Source organism: Pan troglodytes, chromosome 2 (genome assembly GCF_028858775.2).
Source record: "Pan troglodytes isolate AG18354 chromosome 2, NHGRI_mPanTro3-v2.0_pri, whole genome shotgun sequence".
Taxonomy (NCBI): Eukaryota; Metazoa; Chordata; class Mammalia; order Primates; family Hominidae; genus Pan; species Pan troglodytes.
In genome coordinates this window covers 123324691-123347172 of record NC_086015.1, presented here as the reverse complement: position 1 = coordinate 123347172, position 22482 = coordinate 123324691, and the positions used below count along the sequence as shown (strand labels likewise).

Below are 22482 nucleotides of genomic sequence, written 5' to 3'. Positions count from 1 at the left end.
TTGGCATGATTTACTGCCCCTAGCTGTAGAATCCTGGAAGAGAGTTACCATGCAGCCCATGCCCGGTTGACTGGAGCGCCATTCGAGTGGAAAGGGGACAGTCTGGGCCTCTGGCCGGCCAGGCACACAAGCATAACAATTGCTTTTGTTTAATGTGCGGACAGAATTTTTGATGCATTTCAACCAGACATTTGTATCTTGATATCCTATTTTAATTGCTAGAGTTTGCCTTAGATCATCTGCTTCTGCAATGTTTACTTCAGCATTGTTGTAGGGCAGGGTAGAAGGTTTAGATGGAGAAGGAGGAGGGAGGTTAATAAAACGCATTTTAAAGAAGCATATAGGGTCTTATCCATTGGTCTTTACTCTTAAGCCATAAAAGTGCTCTGAAGGGGGTGTAGGCTTGGTGGAGGTAGGAGTATTAATGGAAATAGTTACTGGGTTACAATGGTGAGATGGACAATTAGAGGGGGTGGTTCCTTTGGTAAAAGTGGAGGTAAGATTTTAGGTTGGTACAGCCATCTGGGGAGGTCCAGCCCGGATCTCTGGTAGTCCAGATGATATCTGCCCATTGGGAACATATCTCTCAATTTGGGGTGTCTTGGTACCCCTGCCATGAGCAAGATGCAGGGTCAGTGGCTTTTCTGGAGGGGCAGAGGTATTTTTCTAAAGTAGAGATTTGTCTTTGTCATTGTTCGTCCTCACAAGACAAGCATCAAAGGTAATGATTTGGGGTGAATCTGACCTAGTTACATTGATAACAAGGTGGTCATCAATAGAATGAGAAAAGAAGAAAGTAATAGAATAGATGAAAAGATGAAAGAGAGTTAAACTTTTTGTAGCTTTAGTTTGAGAGGTTTTTTTCTTTGGATAATGGCCCATGACTCTGGAGGTGGTGGTGTTTTCTTGACTCGGGTGTGATGGGTCCATCCTTTTTTTGCTGTCTGGACTGCGGTTTTAGTGGTTAGAAGCCGCAGGTAAGGTCCTTCCCAGGCCAGCTCAAGTTTTTCCTCCTTGATGAGGACGTGATCCCCAGGCTGTTATTAATGGACTGAGAGCTCCAGGGTTAGCGCCTGTGCTAAGAGACCTTTGGTTTTAAGAAAAAGAGAAAGTAAAGGAGAGACCAAGTATATAATTCTTGAGGAATTGGTCTTTTGTTTTAAATGTGGGAATGTCAGCAGTGGAGTGTAAATAAGGCAATCTGTAGAGCCATCTCATAAAGGGAAAGGCCTATATCTTTTTGAGGAGCAGTTTGGATTTTCAACAGGGCAATTGGAAGACATTTGGTCCATGGCAACTGAGTCTTTATAACTAATTTGGTTAGATGGTTCTTTAAGCTCTGATTTGTCTTTTTAACCTTCCTTAATGACGGTGGGTGCCAAGGAGTATGATATTTTCATTTAATGTTTAGGGCTTGGGATAGCTTTTTAATGATATGAGCTGTGAAATGGGTTCCATTGTCTGAGTCAATATTTTTTATTAGCCTGAACTTGAGCACTATATTTTTAATTAATGCCTTAACTATATTATTGGCTGTTGCATTTGACCCAGTGAGTGAGGTGATCTATTGTCATTAATAAGTATTTTAGACAACCCGTTAGAGGCATCTCTGATTAATATGGGTACTTTGGAATGGTCTTAAGCCTGGACTCCTTTCCCCAAGGGATAATCTCTTTTATAGTTTGTTTATCAGTTTTCATATATTTACATATAAAGCAACTATCTATAACCCGTTTTGGCTAGGGTATAAGTTCCTGAAGACTGCATCACACATGGCCTGGGGTCCTTAATGAGTCCTTTGATGCAGGTGGGACAAGACTTGGTCTGTCAATATCTGTTTTTATTCTGAGCTTTCTTTAGTGCCTGTTCTTACTAGCTTTGCTTTCTCAGTGGAAGAGAAAACAGAGATCACAGTAGGAGGAGGAAGGTAAGGAGTTAAGTGGAGAACAGGCATTTCAGAAGAAACGGCAGCCTGTTTGGCTTATCTGATCTCTTAGGTTATTTTCCTGACTCTTAAAAGACAGGCTTTTTTGGTGTCTGGGGACATAGACAATAGCGATTTTCTCTGGCAACTGAAGGTTATTCAGTACTTGGGTGATTAATTCCTTGTGAACAAGGTTTTGACCTTACTGTTAATAAGACCTCGTTCAGCCTAAAATCTTTCCAAATGTATGAGCCACCCTGAAGGTGTACTTAGAATTGGTATAGATGGTTCCTCCTGGTTCTGCAAGTACTTTAAGGCTTGGCTGAGTGCAAACAATTCACAAGTTTGGGCAGACCAATTATTGGGCTATTTTCTTGACTCTATTTCTTTAAGAGCGTCTCCATCAATTACTGAATACCCATTGTGTCTTTTTCCTTCAATCACTTGGGAGGAGCCATCTATAAACAACTGTCGCCCAGTCCTGAAGTGAGTTTCTCCTAAGTTTGGCCGGACCTTTGTATGGTAATCAATTAAATCTAAACATGTGTGCTTTCTTTTTAGATTTAGAACTCTTGTGAAGAAACCTCCTGGGTTAAGCAAATTATCAGTGGTTAAATCATCCTCTTGTTTTAACAGAGTAGCCTCATACTCATACACATGTAATACTTTTCCAGTGGTATATTTTAATATAAGTGACTCTAAAGAATCAAAGTTCTTTTCTGGTCTGGGGTAGCCAACAATGATCACATTGAGGATTTCCTTATAGAAGTCTTTTTTGAAGGTATGCATGATATGTGTTTCCATGGGCTTCTTTGTATTCTTGTAGTATGGGTTCCATCCTGTGCTCACCACCATCTTATGGACATCTCTACTTCCAGCACTGGCCCAACTACAATAAATGCCGGTGGATATATCAGCTGGAAGGTTATCTACCACTTACTCAGGAAAATTAGCTGCAGGGATGCCCAGCTGCTTGGAGCCGCAGCCAAATCCCTGCACCACTTGGCCCAGCAGAAGTAAGGCAGATGTCCCATAATGTAGCCTGTTCGGGGTTTGGGCTGTGGCCTGGTCTTCATGTTTTGCAGAGCCACCCTTTACATGGTGCCTGAACCCTGGACCAGCTAGGGGGCAGGAGCGTGGGCTCTGCCTACTGTGGAGGCACACCAGGGCCCGGACGATGCCAGTGACACGGTGTGGCAGATCCTTGATGCTGCCCACCCTACAAAAGCCGCCTGGCAACTTAGGTGCATGGAGTCCCTTTAAGGAGGGATACTTAGGCTGGGAGGGAATAGGTTCATAGGGTGTTGATTCCCAAGAGTCAGAATTGTAAGGAGGAGGAGTAACATGAGTAGGGGAAGGATATGAAGCAGGATCTAGGATGGCAACAGCTGCCTGAGAGGAAAGGGTTGGGGTCACTGAGCAGGGGAAGACAGTGTAGGGGATCCCATGTGATGGTCTTTAGGCATGGGAACTGGCTTTTCTAACCTTTTATTATCTTTCCAATATTTTAACATGAGACCTAGGGGGCTAGGTCTTTTAACAAGAGATTAGGGGGACTATCTTTGTTGCTGTTTTTATCCTTTTTACTTCTTGTCTTGCTTGGGGTATTTCCCATGTTGGGTCCTAGTTAGGCTGAATCCCTTGTACTAAAGACTTCTTGCCTATTCTTCTCTGGGGGCTTGTTAAGGCGCAATCCTTTGTATCAGTGATTTCTTGCCTATTCTTCCTTGGGGAGCTTGTTAAGGCTTAATACCTCGTGTTAGAGATTTCTTGCCTATCCTTTAGCTCCACCTACTGGAGGTTTCTTGCACCCTTTTTTCGCTGCATCTGCTCTGGCCACTTCCCTCGCGGGAATATTTCAGGTCCCTCTTAGCATTGATGGCGGGTCAGTATAAACCCCTGACAGGATCCCCAAAGGGCCGCCCTAAGCTGTATGAGGTGACCACGGAACTGCCGATAGGACCCACTCACTCTGCACAGCAGTAGTGCTTAGTACCATTCACACAAGCAGTACTGCAAGCAGTAGTGCTTGTGATCATTTACACACTTTTAACCTCCAGAATCCCAACCACCAAGGAAATACTTTGTCGCCCCTGCGACCTTCTGACTTTGGTCTGTGCACAGAGTTACCTAGTCGCTGTGGTATGTGAGCCTCCTTTCCCCAAGCTGCCGGCCTGTTTCTTTCCCATGTTGCTGAGAGTCTGGGTTTATTTGTCACACTGGGTGGGCCTCAATTCCTTTATCCCTGAGGCTGCTGCAACGAGGCAGTGGGGCGCATCTCTTCACGGGAGAGGACCAAGACCCTTTCCCAGAGGAGAATGGGAATCCCGGATGAGCCCCCAGATTTGTTGGAGATAAATGCTCAGTGCCAAAAGTTTTCTCAGCAAGGCAATTTACTTCTGCAGAAGGGTGTATCTTGCAGATGGAGCAATGGCAAAAGCACAGGGAGCACAGGAGAGAAGGGGTTTTTATCTCTAATGCATAGTCCCTACCTCTGTGTCACTCCCGCATGGGCTGGGTTCGGACTACACAATCTAAGCTGACCCGATTGGCTACTTCTGAATATTTTTTCCAAATAAGAAAAGGGGAAGGTGAGTTACAGTGATGGGATGTGTGGTTTCGAAGGGTGATGTGTGGTTTCTAATGGGTGGAATGGGTGCAGAGTGTTTAACCAAGGGAACAGTTGTAAGCTATTGATAAGAGCTGACAGGAAGATTGGTTTTTTTTTTTACAGTAACTAGAGGCAAGGAGGCATGGAGAACAAGAAAGTTGAGTTTGAGAACAAAAAACGAGGAAGTTAACAGCCTGAACCTTTGAAGAGAAATTCAGAAAAATTCATTGTATCTTACAGACATAAGTTTTCAACTCACTTGTGTAAATATCTATGAGTGTGATTGCTGGGATTGTGTGGTAAGACTACATTTAGCTTTGCAGGAAACTGCTGATGTGTCTTCCAGAATGGCTGTACTATTTTACATTTCTGCAAACAGTGAGTGAGAGTTCCTGTTGCCTCACATTTTCACCAGCTTTTGGTGTTGTCAGTGTTTGGGATTTTAGCCATTCTGTTCCAGTGGATGTATAATGGTATGGCATTGTTTTAATTTACAATTCCCTAATGACATATGATGTTGAGCATCTTTTCATAGCTTATTTGCTACCTGTATATCTTCTTTTGTGAGGTATCAGTTCAGATTTTTTGTACACTTTTTAATTCATTTGTTTTATTATTGAGTTTTAAGAGTTTTAAGAGTTCTTTGTATATTTTGGATACTAGCCCTTTATCAGATATGTGTATTGCAAATATTTTCTCCCAGTCTATGGCTTGTCTTTTCATCCTGTTTCATAGTGTCTTTCTTTCAAAGAGCAGAAGTTTTTAATTTTAACGAAGCCCACTTTTCCATTTTTTTTTTTTTTATGGACTGTGCTTTTGGTGTTGTATGTAAAAAGTCCTCATCAAACCAAAGGTTACTTGGATTTTTCCTGTTATCTTTTAGAAGTTTTATAGTTTTGCATTTTACTTTAGGTCTATGATGCAGTTTGAGCTAATTTTTTAATTTTTGTGATTTTTTGTGCATTTTGAGTTAATTTTTGTGTAAGTTGATGTGTGTTTATTTGCATGTAGATGGTCGCTTATTCTAGTACCATTTTTCAGAAAAAGACTGCCATCTCTTTTTGATGTCCTCTTTCAATGATGCACTGTTTTTTTGAGACAGAGTCTCACTCTTGCCTTGGCTGGAGTGCAGTGGCTTGATCACAGCTGACTGTAGCCTCAACCTCCCAGGCTCAATCAGTCCTGCCATCTCAGCCTCCCGCGTAGCTGGTATCATAGATGTGGACCAGGGTTTCACCATGTTGCCCAGGTTGGTCTTGAACGCTTGGGTTCAAGCAGCACACCCACCTTGGCCTCCCAAAGCACTGGGATTACAGGCATGAACCACCATGCCTGGCCTCAGTGGCACAGTTTTGAGGGTGAATTATGATAACTAAAATTGAAGAAGAAACCTGAGATTGTTGTAATTAATAATTTGACTTCATATTATGCCTTTAAAAATAGCTTAGGAGGAAGTAACATGTTGAGTAAGAGCCTGGGCTCTGGGATAAATTCCGAATTTGCTATTTACTTGCTGTGACATTGGACAAGTTACTGAACTGTGCCTCAGTTTCCTTGTATGTAAATGTATTTTTAGGTTAAATGAACAATATTTAATATAAATTGTTTAGTATAGCATCTTGCATATGTTATAACTATGGAAGATTATTAGTAATAAAGACTTCTTTAGATGTTTTATATATTTTTTATTCATCAGTTCCTCTTATTTTATTCTCTATAGTGTATTACAGGAAAATATAATAGTGTTAACCTATGAACTGTTTCTGTAGTTACTGATGTCATCTGGCAGAAGCAGATTTACATAAGGGAGTTTAATGACTGACCTAGAATAACCATCATAAAGAGCATAAAATGTAAAAAATGGAGTTCTAAATGCATGCTTATGTGCTCAGTATTTTCTGAAACCACTAAATACCATTAAATACCTCAAGACTAAAGGTTTGATGTGTAAGATGGTAAAAAAAAAAAAAAAAGAGCTGTAGTGCTTTATTTTTATTTTTTATTTACTTCTTTTTTTGAAATAGGGTCTCTCCCTGTCACCCAGTCTGGAGTTCACTTTATAAAACATATTTCCTTCCTTTGCATATGACGTATTACACACTACCGGCTTGCTTAATATATTTAGGATTGTTTCTTATTTTAGATTTTGAGTTATCTCTCCAATAAGAATACAAGTTCTTTAGGATAATGTGTCTTCAGTTTTTCAGTCTGTCACCATTTCTGGATGGAGAAGCTCATGTTTCTTAATTGCTTAATAAGTTAAGCAATTTGGATAATTGGATAAGCTATTACTTTTAAATTATTGCTTTATTTTATCTTGCCATTTGATTCTTCCTTCTAGAGTGGATAGAGGGACCATTTACAATATAATAGCGAAATGCATATCTGTTTTTAAAGTTAGAACTGGAAGGCCAGTAAGATAAACAAGGGTCCTTTAGGGCAATACCTTGAGTAAAATAGCAAAGCAATTTTTTTGTTCGTTTCAAGTAATTGCTAGTGAATAAGGAGTATTTCTATACTTCTGTATATTCAGCATTTTTCTTTGTGTTAGGAAACAAGATGATAATTGTTTAATGCAGTGATAGGAACTGCTGTTCTGCTGAGTTATCACAGACTTTGGGTTTTGTCAGTTAAAACAAATTTTGAGTGTTAGGTTTTGTTTTTTTAACAGGTGTTGACATTAATTTTATTTCTATGTTTGGGAACTTGTAAATTTGTCTGACATTGATTCTAAAACTTTTATTGTAGCATAATATTATTATGATCTCTGTGTATCCAAGCTTTTTTCCTAAAACTGCTAGATGGCATAGATCTGCTTTTTTTTTTTTTTTTTTTTGAGTCAGAGTCTTACTCTGTCGCCCAGGCTGGAGTGCAGTGGCGTGATCTTGGCTCACCGCAACTTCTGCCTCCCGGGTTCAAGCAATTCTCCTGCCTCAGCCTCCTGATGAGCTGGGATTTCAGGTGCCCGCCACCATGCCCACCTAATTTTTGTATTTTTAGTAGATACGGGGTTTTGCCATGTTGGCCGGCTGGTCTTGAACTCCTGACCTCAAGTGATCTGCCCACCTTGGCTTCCCAAAGTGCTGGGATTACAGGCATGAGCCACTGCCCAGCCAGATTTGCTTTTTAAATTAAATTTTTGTCTCTGAGTCATTTAGTAATTAAGTTAGTCATGGTACCCCCTTCTCTTAGATGCTTTAATTGGCGATACTCTGGGGGTATTGCAACAACAAAACTGATGATCAGAATTAGTTTAACAACATAAATATTCTTAATGAGGATATCTTCTGAATTATCATAATAAAGTAGTGTTTATGTTTTTCTGTTACATAAAAAAATCGAGGACTTTCTTTGGTAAGTTGTACTTCATACCAGTTTTAGTCATTTAGCACATTAGACAGTACCAGTGAGCTATACATTATGTAGACTATAGATATGTTAAGAAGTACATTCTATTCATGATAAAACTAATAAACTAGAAATAGAAGGAAACTTGCTCCATCTGATAACATCTATGAAAAAACCCGGAGCTAATACATAGTTAATGGCAAAATATTGGATGCTTTCTGCCTAATATTAGGAGCAACATAAGGGTGTCCTCTGCTGCCACTTTTTTTTTAACATTGTACTAGAGTTTCTAGCCAGAGCAATTAGGCAGGAAAAGAAGTAAAAGGCATCAGAGTGATAAGGAAGAAGTATAGCTATCTCTATTTGCAGATATTTATAGAAACATCCTAAGAAATTTGCTAAAAATCTATTAGAGTTAATAAATGAGTTCAGCAAAGTTGAACTCATTTTATGTAGGCTCAATGTATAAAAATCAACTATGTTTCTGTACAGTAGAAATGAGCAAACTGAAACTGAAATTAAGGAAACAGTTCCATTTATAATGCCATCTAAAGGAACAAAATACTTATGAATACATTTAACAGAAGTATAAAACGTATAATATGGAAATTACAAAACATTGTTGAAAGAAAATGAATACCTAAAAAAAAAGGATGGACATCCTATGTTCATGAATTGGAAGACTTAATATTGTTTAAATAATAGTGCTCTCCTAGTTGATCTACAGATCCAATGGTTTATCAAAATTCCAGTTGCCTTTTGCAGAAGGCAAAGTTCCAATTGCCCTTTGCACAAATTGATAAACTGATCCTAAAATTCATATGGAAATACAAGGGATCCTGTATTAGTTTCCGAGGGTTGCAGTAACAAAGTACCAAAACTAGGTGGCTTAAAACAACCGAAATTTTTCTCACAGTTTAGAAGCTGGAGGTCCAAAATCAAGGTGTGTTGGCTCTGACTGCTCTAGGGAATTATCCCCGCTTGCTGCTTCTAGCGTTTGCTAGCAATCTCTGACATTTCTTGGCTTGTAGATCACTAAAGTCACTTAGATTTCCTCTACCTGTGTGTCTTCATATTATTTGCTCTCTCTGTATGTTTGTGTGTCCAAAATTCTTTTTGTAAGGACACCAGTCATATTGGATTAGGGCCCATGGGAATGACCTCATTTTAATTTTAATTTTTTTTTTTTTGAGATGGAGTCTCACTCTCTTGCCCAGGCTGGAGTGCAGTGGCACGATCTCAGCTCACTGCAACCTCTGCCTCCTGGGTTCAAGCAATTCTTCCACCTCAGCCACCCGAGTAGCTGGGATTACAGGTGCCTGCCACCACGCCTAGCTAATTTTGTGTATTTTTAGTAGAGGTGAGGTTTTGCCATGTTGTGGTCATGAGCTCCTGACCTCAAGTGATCTGCCCTACTTGGCCTCACCAAAATGCTGGGATTACAGGCATGAGTTACCTCCACCTCTCCTGGCCCTCATTTTAATTTGATTACCTTTGTGAAGACCGTATTTCTAAATAAGGTCACATTCTGAGTTACTTTGTGATTAGGAGTTTAACATATCTTTTTTGGGGTACCCAGTTCAACCCATAACAGACTCTGAATAGCCCCTCAAAAATTGAAAAATAAAGAATAAAGTTAGAGGAATCACATTTCTCAATTTAAAAATTTACATCAATCCAGACGGTGTGGCGCTTGGATATAGATTCATGGAGTATGATCATTAGTCTAAAAATAAGCCCCTACCTTTATGGTCAATTGGTTTTGACAAGGATACCAAGATAATTAAATGGTGAAATAATTTTTTTTCCCCCACAAATGGTCTCAGACAGCTGGATATTTGCATGCAAATGAATGAAGTTTAACTCCTACCTCATACCATCTACAAAAATTATGTCAAAATGGATTAAAGACCTAAGTGCTAGAGCTAAAACAAGTAGGAGCTAAAACTCCTAGGAGAAAACATAGGAGTAAGTTTTTCTGACCTTGGGTAGGCAGTGGCCTCTTAGATGTGGTACCAAGTACACAAGCAACAAAAGAAAAAATGGATACCTTGAACATTATCAAAAATAAAACCATTTGTGCTTCAAAACACCATCAAGAAAGAGATAACAGAAAGGGAAAATACTTGCAAATTATATCTGATAAAGGACTTGTATCCAGAATACAAGAAGAACTCTTACAGTTCAATAATAAAAGAAAGTCCAATTAAAAATTTGGCACAGGTTCTGAATAGACAGAACCTATGTATATCTACTTCTACAAGGAAGATGTACATAATGGTTGATAAGTGCATGTATTAGTCTATTCTTATACTGCTATAAAGAACTACCTGAGACTGGGTAATTTATGAAGAAAAGAGGTTTAATTGACTCACAGTTCCAAAGGCTGTATAGGAAGCATGGGTGGGAGGCCTCAGGAAACTTAAATCATGGTGGAAAGTGAAAGGGGAAGAAAGCACATCTTACCGTGGTGGAGCAGGAGAGAGAGAGAGAGAGCGAGCGAGCAAGCAAAGGGGGAAGTGCCACACACTTTCAAACAACTAGATCTCGTGAGAACTCACTATCACAAGAACAGCAAGGGGGAAGTCTGTCCCCATGATTCAGTCAACTCCCACCAGGCCCCTCCTCCAATACATGAGGATTACAATTTGAGATGAGATTTGGGTGGGGACACAGAGCAAAACCATATCAATGCTCGAAAAGATGCTCAACATCATTAGCCATTATGGAAATAAAAATCAAAACCACGAGATACCACTTCAGACTCATTAGGATGGCTAGAATAAAAAAGTCAGATTATAACCAATGTTTGTTAGGATATGGAGAAATTGGAACCCTCTCGTACACTGCTGTGGGAATGTAAAATGGTATAGCTGCTTTGGAAAACAATCTGGTAGTTCTTAAAATACACACATAGAGTTACCATATAACCTAGCAATTCTATGCCTAGTTATATATAACCATATGTTCATATATACACATGTTCATAGCATTATTCATAATAGCTAAAAGTAGAAAAACAACCCAAACATCTATCAGTTGATGAATGGAGAAATCAAATACGGGATTTCCATAAATGGATTATTACTGAGGAACCAAAAGAAATGGACCAAAGCATACTACAACATGGATGAACCTGGAAATCATTCTAAGTAAAAGAAGCCAAGCACAAAAGACCAAGTATCTTATGATTCCACCTATATAAATGTCCAGAATAGGCAAATCTGTAGACAGAAAGTAGGTTACTGTTTCCTTAGGGCTGGAATGGAAGGATTGGGGGATGACACCTAAGAGGTACAGTGTTTCTTTTTGGGGTAATGAAATTGATTGGGGTGATGGTTGCACAAGCCTGTGAAAGTACTAAAAATCGTTCAGTGTGCACTTTAGGTGGGTGAATTATTTGTTATGTGAATTAAAACTTAATGAAGCTGGTTTAAAAAGTACATTCAATTATTACAAGGATAAGGGACCCTATGTTCTAGGGAAATGTACATATTGGAATATTTAACTAACATGAGATGTTATAAAGTAGAATATATATGCTGCCAAATGGATGGTGTAGATCAGTGCTGTTCAGAAAGTATATTGCAAGCCACGTATATAATTAAATTTTTCTAATAGCCACATTTTTATTTTTTAGAGAAGGGGTTTCACTATTTTGCCCAGGCTGGACTTGAACTCTTGGGCGCCAGTGATCCTCCTGCCTCAGTCTTCTGAGTAGCTGGGACTACAGGAACATGCCACTGCTCCCGCCTTCTAAGAGCCACTTTTTAAAAACTTAAAAGAAATGGATGAAATTAATTTTTTTTTTTTTTTCGAGACAGAGTCTCACTCTGTTGCCCAGGCTGGAGTGCGGTGGCACAATCTCGGCTCACTGCAACCTCCGCCTCCTGGGTTCAAGCGATTCTCCTGCCTTGGCCTCCTGAGTAGCTGGGACTACAGGTGCCTGCTACTACCCTTGGCTAATTTTTGTATTTTTAGTAGAGATGGGGTTTCACCATATCGGCCAGGCTGATATTGAACTCCTAACCTTGTGATCCGCCTGCCTCGGCCTCCCAAAGTGTTGGGGTTACGGGCATGAGCCACCACGTGCAGGCTGAAGTTAATTTTAATAATATATTTTATTTACCCCAATATATAAAAATCTTAACATTTCAATATGTAGTCCTTATAAAAATCATTATTGAGATATTTTACATCCTTCAAAAAAATTAAGGCCTTAAAATCTGTTATGCATTTCAGAACGTTCGATTCAAACTTTGCCACTTTCAGGTGTTCAATAGCTCATGTAGTGACTAGGACAACATAAGTAGAGACATTAAGTGTTAATCCAGAGGGAGGAGTAATCATTGTAGTCTGGAATGATTAGGAAAAGTCACAGAACTTGAGTTATTTTGCTCATTATTTTATTTACTGATTTCAGTCATTTATCCACAAATATTTGAGCTCTTACTGTTTATAAAAAACTAGCAAAAAATGCAGATATGTCTTATCTCCTCATGGACAGTGCATTAAACAGCTAATTATATACTTACTTAGGGCCGGTTGCTTAAGAAGTAGTGGAAAGAGTATAGGCTTAGATTTAAATATTCCCTGTGAAACAGAGGATGATGATAACTGCATTGTGGGATTGGTGGGAGTAAGTAAAATTGGTTTGTCACATGCCTAACACTGTGCTTGTTGTTAAGTGTTTTCTCCTTCTCCTACTTCACCCTCTGTCCCTCTACTTCCTTGTTGAATACGTGAGGTGGGCCATGGGAAAAAAAGGCTTAGGAAGTAGCAGAGTCCTGACTACCCAAGGACTTGAGAATGAGTTCTTACCCTCGTTTCTTATCCTCAGTCGCCTTTCACGGGCCTTTCCAGGGCCCTGCTTCCTGGACCCAGACTCAAGTTTGTATTATTAGTACTAAAGCTTATTAACCAGTATTAAAGGGATTTTGGCGGGCTAATTTAGGAATGTAATTATTGCTTTTTCTAGAGATTTTTATCTACGTTTCATTCCACACAACTATTTTATTAATGAAAATTTGAAATGCTATCTGCTAAATTAGTTTGCCTCTTACTCAGCTAAGAATGTGTTTTAGAAATATTTCAAGAAGTGTTGATATAAAAATTATTTTATACCTTTTTTGAAATTCTAGACCTACCATTAAATACTTAGCACTTTGGTCCATGTAATTTTTACATTGTATGATATCTTGGAATTTTAACATACTCTTTTACAGTAAGACTTGTTAGGTCTAGTTACATTATGTTTGAGACAATAATAGATGAGTTTGTTGGGAACAGTTATAGTGTATTGAACAGAGTTTGTTAGGAGTAGTTTTTATAGTGTATTGAATACTGGATTTAGATTGGGCAGATCTTGGTTTTCCATTTGTTAGCTATGTGGTTGTAAGTACATTTGTTCACTGGTTTTTGATTCATACAGAAGATATAGCTTGACTAATATGCTCAGGACATTATTGTGTGTTTACTTATTTAAAAATCGTGATTAAGTGCTTTGAAGGAAAAGAACTGGTTACTGTGAATATAGTAACAGGTGAAAACTATTTTAGGTTGGATTGTCCTAGAGAAGGCATCTCTGAAGAAGTGAGGTTTAAGCTGAGACATAAAGGATAAAAAGGAAGGGATTAGGGATGGGGGTGGTAAAAGAATATTGTAAGGAAAGGGAACATCATGTGAAAAAGTCCTGAGGTGGCAAAATGCTTTGTGTATTCAATAAATTGAAAGAAGCCTAGTGTGACTGAAGGATTGTGAGCAAGGGAATAATGGCATGATATGAGAATGAAACTAGACCTTACAGGGTTTTGTAAAAGATGCTGGAGGCTTTAAAGAGTTTTAATCAGGGGAATGAGACACAAGTGTAACTCCAAAGTGGGGAGTTGAATATAGGAGTCTCTAAAGGTTGAAAGAGTAGTCTGGTCTACAGAAATACATTTGAGAACCAACAGCTCTCAAATGGTAATAATTTGGATAAATACCATGTATTTAAAGATCTGGGAATGCATGAGATAATCTGGGGAGAGTATGGAGACAGAAGATAGAAGAGAAAGGGAGTCTAGGACCAAGCCTAGAAGAACCCCAACGTTTAGAAGCTGATAGGGAAGGAACTAGCATAGGAGGACCTCAAGTGAGCAGAGTTTTTTGGATGACTGAGGAAATATAATGGTTCTGAAATAGCAATAGGGAACAAGGAGGATGTGATTTTTTTTTTCCAACTAGATATAAACCTTTATTTCACAACTTTGTCATAATTCACCTTTTAAAAGACAGACTGGGGGACACAGCTGAAAACACTGGGAGGCCAGATGCTGGTGTCTTTCAAGCCAGAGCATAGCCGTGGTCACTCTAGGGACCATGTGTTCCTGTGGCTCTCAGGCATCATGGACCAGATACACCAGTACTGTCCAATCCCAGTTTTACTTAGAGCCACCTCGTTTTTTGGGGGCCATTGTCCTCATTTCGTGCCAGATTTTCACTAGAAGCTCCCTGTTCTTCCAAAACAGTTAATGACCATAAGTAACATACCATATTCCAAAGAGAGCTCCCCCAGGATGCACTGCATGATAAAAAAATTTCCATCCCATGAACATTTCTGCTGTATCCATGGCCATAATGGCTTTTAGGGCATTCTCTGCTATGAATGTGAACATCTGAAGGGAAATAATGGCAAGCCTCCTTTCTGGGATCTTAGTGCAGACAGCTGCAAAGACCATCATGATGGTGCCAGATGCACCAAGTGATGGTCCCTATCTTCCTGTGGCAACTTTACACACATAACTGACACAATTGGAAATAACACCTGCAGATAATAACACTGCTCTTGATCCAGAATGTTCACTGTGCTGGAGGCGAAGCTCCACAAAACATAAGATATTTGCTGCCATGTGAAATAAGGAGAAATGACTGAATGTTGACAGCAACATTGGAAAAGAAAGGGCTTTTGAGGCTGGATTAGATGCGAAATATCTGATCATTGTCCGCTGCAGAGAAGGTACTCTCTATAAACAGAATACAAAGACATTCATTTGCAGCTGTGATAACCTGTCATAGTCTGGTGGCCATCGCTTAGGTTATTCTATCACTTGTTAATCTCCTTTCTGAAGTCTCTTTTTTGTGATCTTATGCTATCCCAACCGTCAGCTTTTATATCATCAAAATAACTCTGGACCCTGGATTTCAGTGATTCATATTGCCAAATAGTAGCTGATCCAAATGCACAGCCTGTAAACCCAACAGTAAAAAATAAAGATTTTATGAGAGTCCCTATAGGATACAGAGAAGGATAAAAGGCCGTTTCTTCCACAGGAGGAATCAAAGCACTTCTCTTGTATGCTTCACCACTTGTGCCTGTGTCTGATCTTTGAGGTTCAGCCTTCCTGGGTGCTTTTCTGAATCCACATTTTTGCTGAAGAAGCCAAACCTGCGTCTGAGCAGCCGTGGCGGGGCTAGGGCCGCAGTGAGTTCCTTGCAGCTGCGGCCGCCCACTGGCGGAGACCACGCCTGGTCGCTGCCCCAACCTCTCTCTGCCCCGCCTCACCAGGCCATCTTCCCAACCTCTGCCCCACCATGGCCTGCAAGGACATGGTTTTGAGACGTGTGGAGGAACTGAATAACATCAGCCTCTGTGGGATTTATTAAAGTAGCATATTTGGGGGAGTTATGTTTTCCATAAGGCTAGAAAGTGGAGTTTGCTGATCACAGAAGAGGTAGAGTTGAGGAGCTCATTCAGATGAGACGGATGTGTAGAGTAGTAGGGGCATGAGAGTTAACAGTATTTCTGGTGGAGACTTACGTAAACAAGGATATGAGGTGTTGATAGATTTAGGCCTTTTAATCTCTTGTAGGCTAGAGGGATCTATGGCCTTAGTGGCATAGTCTGGAAGGTTTCAAATAGTTTGTTGGGTAAAGGACGAGTTTCTCGTGAGGTAAATCTGTCTCAGCAGGTTCTAGTTATGGTATGATGAGGCTCCAGGCTGGCCTCTTCATTTCTTTTATCTATTAAGTAGTAATAATACCTCATTAATTGTTATTTAAATGGACAGTCACATAGTGATTAATAAAAGTTAAGACTAGATAAACATACAGCCTTTTACGAAATCTTTTAAACACACATCCCAGTCAGTCATGCTCTAGCCAAGTTATTTTCTTGTCACTCTTTTCTGTACTGAATATAACAATGCCTAATTGAAGAATAAACATTGACTATGAATGAGGCACTCAATTCATCTCTTTGCTGATTATACTCAATTTTAGAACTAAGGATAAATTATTCAAGAAATAGTTGCTGATTTTTTAGTTTGAAGTGTTCTATAAGCATATTGGATTTTTTTTTAGACCCCAGTGACAGTAATACTTCTTTGGAAAGAATATCATTGAATATCTTTTTAGAACTTTAAGCAAATTTATCTTTAAAACATTTTATATGCTCAGTGTAGATAATTTGGAAATTACAGAGAGATACAAAAAAGAAAATAAAAATTTGCCTGTATTCTCACTATCTAGAGAAAACTGTTTACCAAAAATGGTGTGTTTGTGTAGCATTTGTTTTCAAAATTGGGATCACAATATATAGCAATTTGTAGCTATATACTCTGCTTTTTCATGTAATCTTATGTCATGAATATTTTCCTAAACCATTAAATATTCTTGGAAAATGTAATTTTAATGAGTGCTTAATAGTCTGTTCATTGTGAGTGTATCATAGTTTACCTAATGATTCTCTGCTATTGGACATCTGGATTGGCTCTAATTTATTGATATGGTAAATAATGCCTTAATGAATATCTGTGTAAATCTATTATTTTCTTCCAGTTTCTTTTTACTTTCTTTTGCCATATTCCTAGAAAGGGAAGTACTGGGTCAAAGAACAGGGCTTCATTTTTGTTGCTCCTGCTTTTTTTTTTTTTTTTTTCCTGAGACGGAGTCTTGCTCAGTCACCCAGGCTGGAGTGCTGTGGCATGATCTTGGCTCACTGCGACCTCCGCCTCCTGGGTTCAAGTGATTCTCCTGCCTCAGCCTCCTGAGTAGCTGGGATTACAGGCACGCACCACCACACCTGGCTAATTTTTTGGTATTTTTAGTAGAGACAGGGCTTCACCATGTTGGCCACACTGGTCTTGAACTCCTGACTTCAAGTGGTCTGCCTGTCTTGGCCTCCCAAAGTGCTGGGATCACAGGCGTGAGCCACCGTGCCTGGCCGCTCCTGCTGCTTTTTTTTTTTTTTTTTTTTGGGAGTCTTGCCACAGGGCTCAGACTGGACTGCAATGGTGCGATCTCAGCTCACTGCAACCTCTGCCTCCTGGGTTCAAGTGATTCTCCTGTCTCAGCCTCCTGAGTAGCTGGGATTACAGGCGCATGACACCACGCCTGGCTAATTTTTTGTCCTGCTGCTTTTAAGGAAAATTATACTTCAAGATTTCATATTTAAAAACCAACGTGGGTCGGGCTCGGTGGCTCACGCCTGTAATCCTAGCACTTTAGGAGGCCGAGGTGGGTGGATCACTCGAGGTCAGGAGTTCAAGACCAGTGTGACTAACATGGTGAAGGCCCGTCTCTACTAAAAATACAAAAATTAGCCAGATGTGGTGGTGCGCGCCTGTAATCCCAGCTACTTGAGAGGCTGAGGCACGAGAATCACTTGAACCTGGGAGGTGGAGGTTGCAGTGAGCCGAGATTGCCCTCTAGCCTGGGCAACAGAGTGAGACTCCGTCTCAAAGAAAAAAAAAAAGAGTGTGTGTTTGTGTGTGTGTGTGTGTGTGTGTGTGTGTGTGTGTGTGTGTGTGTGTGTATTTGGCGTTATAGCATTGCTTATTTCTCTGTTTCCAGCAGTGGTTTATTTTTGTGTGGATTAGCAGACCCCCTTGTGGTAATAAATCCTTACAGGTTCTCTTTGGCTTATATGTTGAGAACAACTACTATAGATTGTAAACTACCTCAGTTCTCTCCCGTATCCTTTGTTTCACTGCTCTTGCTCCAGCAGATACCTTCTCATTGCCTCTAACAAATAACTCTTTCTCCTTTATTCAGTGATTGTTTTTTCCTAGCATCCCTTGCTTGATATTTGGGGAAAGTTTTAAGACTTTTAGAAAATCGTGTTTGAGAGCACCTGGTTTTATTGTATCGCTTGTTAGCCTTGAGTGTTTATTTTTTAATATTTGCTGATTTGTGAGATGAAATATGATAGGTATATTTGGGGGTAGGAGGAATGTCTGAAATACATTTTCTTTCCCAACTTATGATTTAATAAGAGCTGGAAGGAGAAAAGTAAGCTATAAAACCCAGTATTTGACATTTTATCCTCTTAATCTGGCTACCGTCCATCATACTTTCAGAGCTGAAAGGGCTTTAAATTTCATATTTATTCAGTCCTTTCAGTGTACAGATAGGGAAACTAAGGCCTAAAAAGGACATTCCTTGACTTCCTCAAGGTCATAAGCCAAACAGTGGTAGAAGTTTGGCCTGTTTTTTCATAACTTAGTGTGTTGGTTTTTCTACAAACATCTTTGCCTCTCTGCCCCATGCGTCCCCCAACCTGCCTTTTAGGTTGACTAACTTTTAGGTGACTAATTTTTTTCTGTTTGGATGCCTGGTAGACTCTTTTTTATCCTTGAGTTTAACCACAGTACTTTGATCATCCTGAGTCAGTTCTTGCATACATTGTACCTTTTTGTCCTGCAGATATAGTGCTCTCAATTTCAAGGAAAGTTTCAACGAAATTTTCTATTCATGTGTGGCATCTACTTATGGAACAATAATTATCCTTATATTGGATCATCTTTGTTCTTCATATTTGCTATCTTCTCCAGAATTACTTCAATCTCTTAAGTGATTCCCTCTGCATTCACTATTATGATTTCCTTTCTTCCCTGCCATTAATTTTTCACTGTGTTTTTTTCTGTTCTTTGCTGTTTCTAGTTTATTAGATCTCTGATGTTTTGTTCTGCTAAGAACAAACTGAGAACTGTTGTAGGCTAAAAAACAGCCCTCCAGAAGATATCTGTCACCCAGGCTCATTGCAACTTCCGCCTCCTGAGTTCAAGTGATTCTCATGCCTCAACCTCCCAAGTAGCTGGGGTTACAGGCACCCACCACCATGCCCAGCTAAATTTTTGTATTTTTAGTAGAGATGGCCAGGCTGGTCTCAAACTACTGGTGTCAAGTGATCTGCCTGCCTCCGTCTCCCAAAGTACTGGGATTACAGACATGAGCCACCACACCTGGCCCCCAGAAGAATCTTACTATCCATTAGCAGTCACTCCCCATCTCCTGACACACACTGCCTGCTTTAGATAACCAGGTAGATTAGTGAGTCTATCTTCTTTCTATAGATTTGCTTATTCTGAACGTTTCATGTGAACAGGATCATACAATATGCAGTCTTCTGTGACTGTCCACTTATTTTCAGTTTGTTAAACTCCTTCAAGATCTTTCTTTTTACATGCCTTCTGCCATTAATGTTATCGCTTCCCACTCCATTGCTTCCCTCCTCCCCCTACCCTCTCACACATTTCAGAATTTCAGCTGAAATACCACTTTTTCGGAGGGACCTACCCTGATTGGATTCTAGATACTCCATTATGGACTTAATTGTACCCCACCATTCTCTTTTGTACCTCTTACTTCAGTTATTATCTAATGCAGCAGTTATTTGTATAAATAGTATCTGCTTTTCTCATGAGGTAGGGAGTTTGTTGTTGTTTTGATAAATACTTAGATGAACATATTCAGGCACTTTACCCAGTGGGAGGGGAAGGAGGTTTTCAGAGAAGAGAGATATGTGTACGTATGTTAACTATTAATGTAGCAATGAAAATGTAAGCTGAAAAAATAGAAAATTAGTAGTTAACTAGGCTGTATGTGTGTAGACTGGACAGGTACCATAAAGAATGTCAAAGAATGTCTATTATACTCTCCCAGAAATACCATGAATCTGGAATTGTTTTTTTTGAGACAGGGTCTTGCTGTGTTGCCCAGGCTGGAGTGCAGTAGTGGCTCCAGTAGTGGAGAGCATACATGGCTCACTGCGGCCTTGACCTCCTGGGCTCAAGCAGTTCTCCCACCTCAGCCTTCCAAGTAGCTGGGACCACTGGTGTGTGCCACCATGCCTGGCTAATTAAAAAAAAATTTTTTTTGTAGAGACAGTATCTCACTATATTGCCCAGGCTGGTCTTGAACTCCTGGGCTCAAACAGCAGTCCTCTCACTTGGCCTCCCAAAGTGCTGGGATTATGGGTGTGAGCCATTAAAACCTAAGACTGTTAAGTGCCAGCTTAATTTTTGGAGTCCATTTATGTTGTTGGTTAGAATATTTGGAACATTTACCCTACCTGAAAAGTTGAATAAAACTGATATATTCTGTTTTAAATTTGGATTCATCAGTTCAGTTTTTCAAGCTCATTTGTAAATAATGGGGCATATTGCCTACGTGGGTCACAATTTGTTTCAGGAAGGTGCTGCATCATCTGCTTTGATGGAGATCTTAATGAAATTGGCTGCTCTTGACCTCTGAGATTGACCATTTCTTCATCTTTTCATGGTACCTAGATTGTCAGGTACACTGTTCTCTTCTCCCTTAGTGTTTGCTTTACTCTTTAGTGGATATTGGAGATACCTAGGACAAAGGTTTGTGATGAGGGTGTGTGTATGAGGGTCTTAAGATAAGGGAAATGGTATTTTTCTTCTTGATTAAATTTAAGGGGCATCATGAAATTTAAGTAACACCTTAAGAGTAATAGGTCAGATGGCTTTCTGTTGATATTATTGATCTATAAAGTTATTGCTAGCACTGTGTTTACCATATTAAGTATTAAAACCTTATATTCTGTGGGACTCTTCACATGGGTATTTAGTTTCAGTTTTTATAATGGAAATTGGTGAGAAAAAAGGATGACTCTACAAATTTTTATTTTGTAGTTAACTTTTATTACAATTTCATCTAGGATGCATGAAAGTACATGGAATTTAGGGGCAGTGTTGGACATAACCTTGGAGGGACCCAGCTCAGGAAAGTCTTCAGTGGAACCTTCGTCTTATTATTTGCATATATTCACATCAAACCCTTTTAAAGTTTCCACTGATTTTTTTTTTTTTTTAATGAGTATGTGTTCAATGCTTCTGCAGGTTGTAGAGGTATGGTATAAAAAAGAAATTCACCAGCAGTCACAGCTAGCAGACTTGGGCTAGTCCTATCCTGGTATATCATTAAGTCAGGTAGTTAACAGTAGGAGGTGACAAAGACCATTTAAAAAAGGGCAGAGTTAGGCATGTACATATTTCCCAAGGATGAAAGTTCTGTTTCAAGGGAAATTGTTTCCTACTTTAATGTCCTTATCTACTTTTGACACTGCGAATAATGAGTAAGCACTGTGGGAGACACTCTGCTTTGGCATCGGATGTCCTAAGACATTCTTCCATGACCCACCAATAAGAGGATTAGTCTTATTTTATTTCTCAGGCAGTGATAAAGGAACCAAGTCCCAGTTGTAGACCCACTGTGAGTGCAGGATTATTCCAGTGGCTTTTATTTAATAGAGCCAGTTAGCATCTCTTCTAGTAGAGCTTTGTGGGGAGAAAGAAATGCTAAGTGGACTGCTTTGTGAATTGACCCACTTAATCTGACAGTACTCTTCCTCCTTGAAGAGGTGGACTTGGACTTGCCCTATTTGAATGGCATTGCCAGGTTCTCTAAAGGCTGGTCTTTTTTTCTTTCGTTTCTTTCTTTTCCTCTCTCTCTCTCTTTTGTGGGGAGAGGATTGGGAGGTGTTAAGCAACTTTTTAGAGGGAGGAAGATAAGGCAAATACAAAAACCAATATGGATTTGATTATAAGTAACTGTAATCAGTTAGGACAATGTTATTTAATATATGCATACCTTGACAATATTGTGGGTTTGGTTCCAGACCACCACAGTAAAGCACATCACACAATTTTTTTGGTTTCTTAGTGCATATAAAAGTTATGTTTGCACTATACTGTAGTTTATAAAGTGCAGTAGCATTATGTCTAAACAGCCTTAGTTAAAACATCCTTTATTGTTTAAAAATGCTAATAATCTGAGCCTTCAGCGAATAGTCATCTTTTTGCTGCTCAGTGTTGATGGCTATTGACTGATTAGGGTGGTGGTTGCTGAAGGCTAGGGTGGCTGTGCCAATTGTTTAAAAGGAGACAACCATGAAGTTTGCTGGATTAATTGACTCTTCCTTTCACGAAGGATTTCTCTGTTGCATGAGATGCTGTTTGATAGCGTTATATTTGTTTTTAGTTTTTAATAGAGATGGGTGTCTCACTGTGTTGTCCAGGCAGGACTCAAACTCTTAGACTCAAGTGATCATCTTACTTCTGCCTCCTGATTAGCTGGGACTACAGTAGCCAGCACCCCAGGCATTATAGCATTTTACCCATAGTAGAACTTTCAAAATTGGAGTCAGTCCTCTCAAACCCTGCTGCTGCTTTATCAGCTGAGATTATATCCTAAATCCTTTGTTCTCATTTCTGCAGTAGTCACAGCATATTCACCAGGAGTACATTCCATCTCAAGAAATCACTTTCTTTGCTCATTCATAAGAAGCAACTCCTCATCTGTTCAAGTTTGATCA

The 22482-nt window shown here is 39.5% G+C and overlaps 1 protein-coding gene and 1 pseudogene across 4 annotated transcripts in view; one reads left to right on the top strand and one right to left on the bottom strand.

Annotated features, from left to right (window-relative positions):
• The window catches only part of GSK3B (glycogen synthase kinase 3 beta), a 272442-nt gene that overhangs the window by 51150 nt on the left and 198810 nt on the right, over window positions 1-22482 (top strand). The window lies entirely within an intron of this gene.
• Window positions 14264-15434, bottom strand: LOC100610837 (presenilin-associated rhomboid-like protein, mitochondrial; annotated as a pseudogene).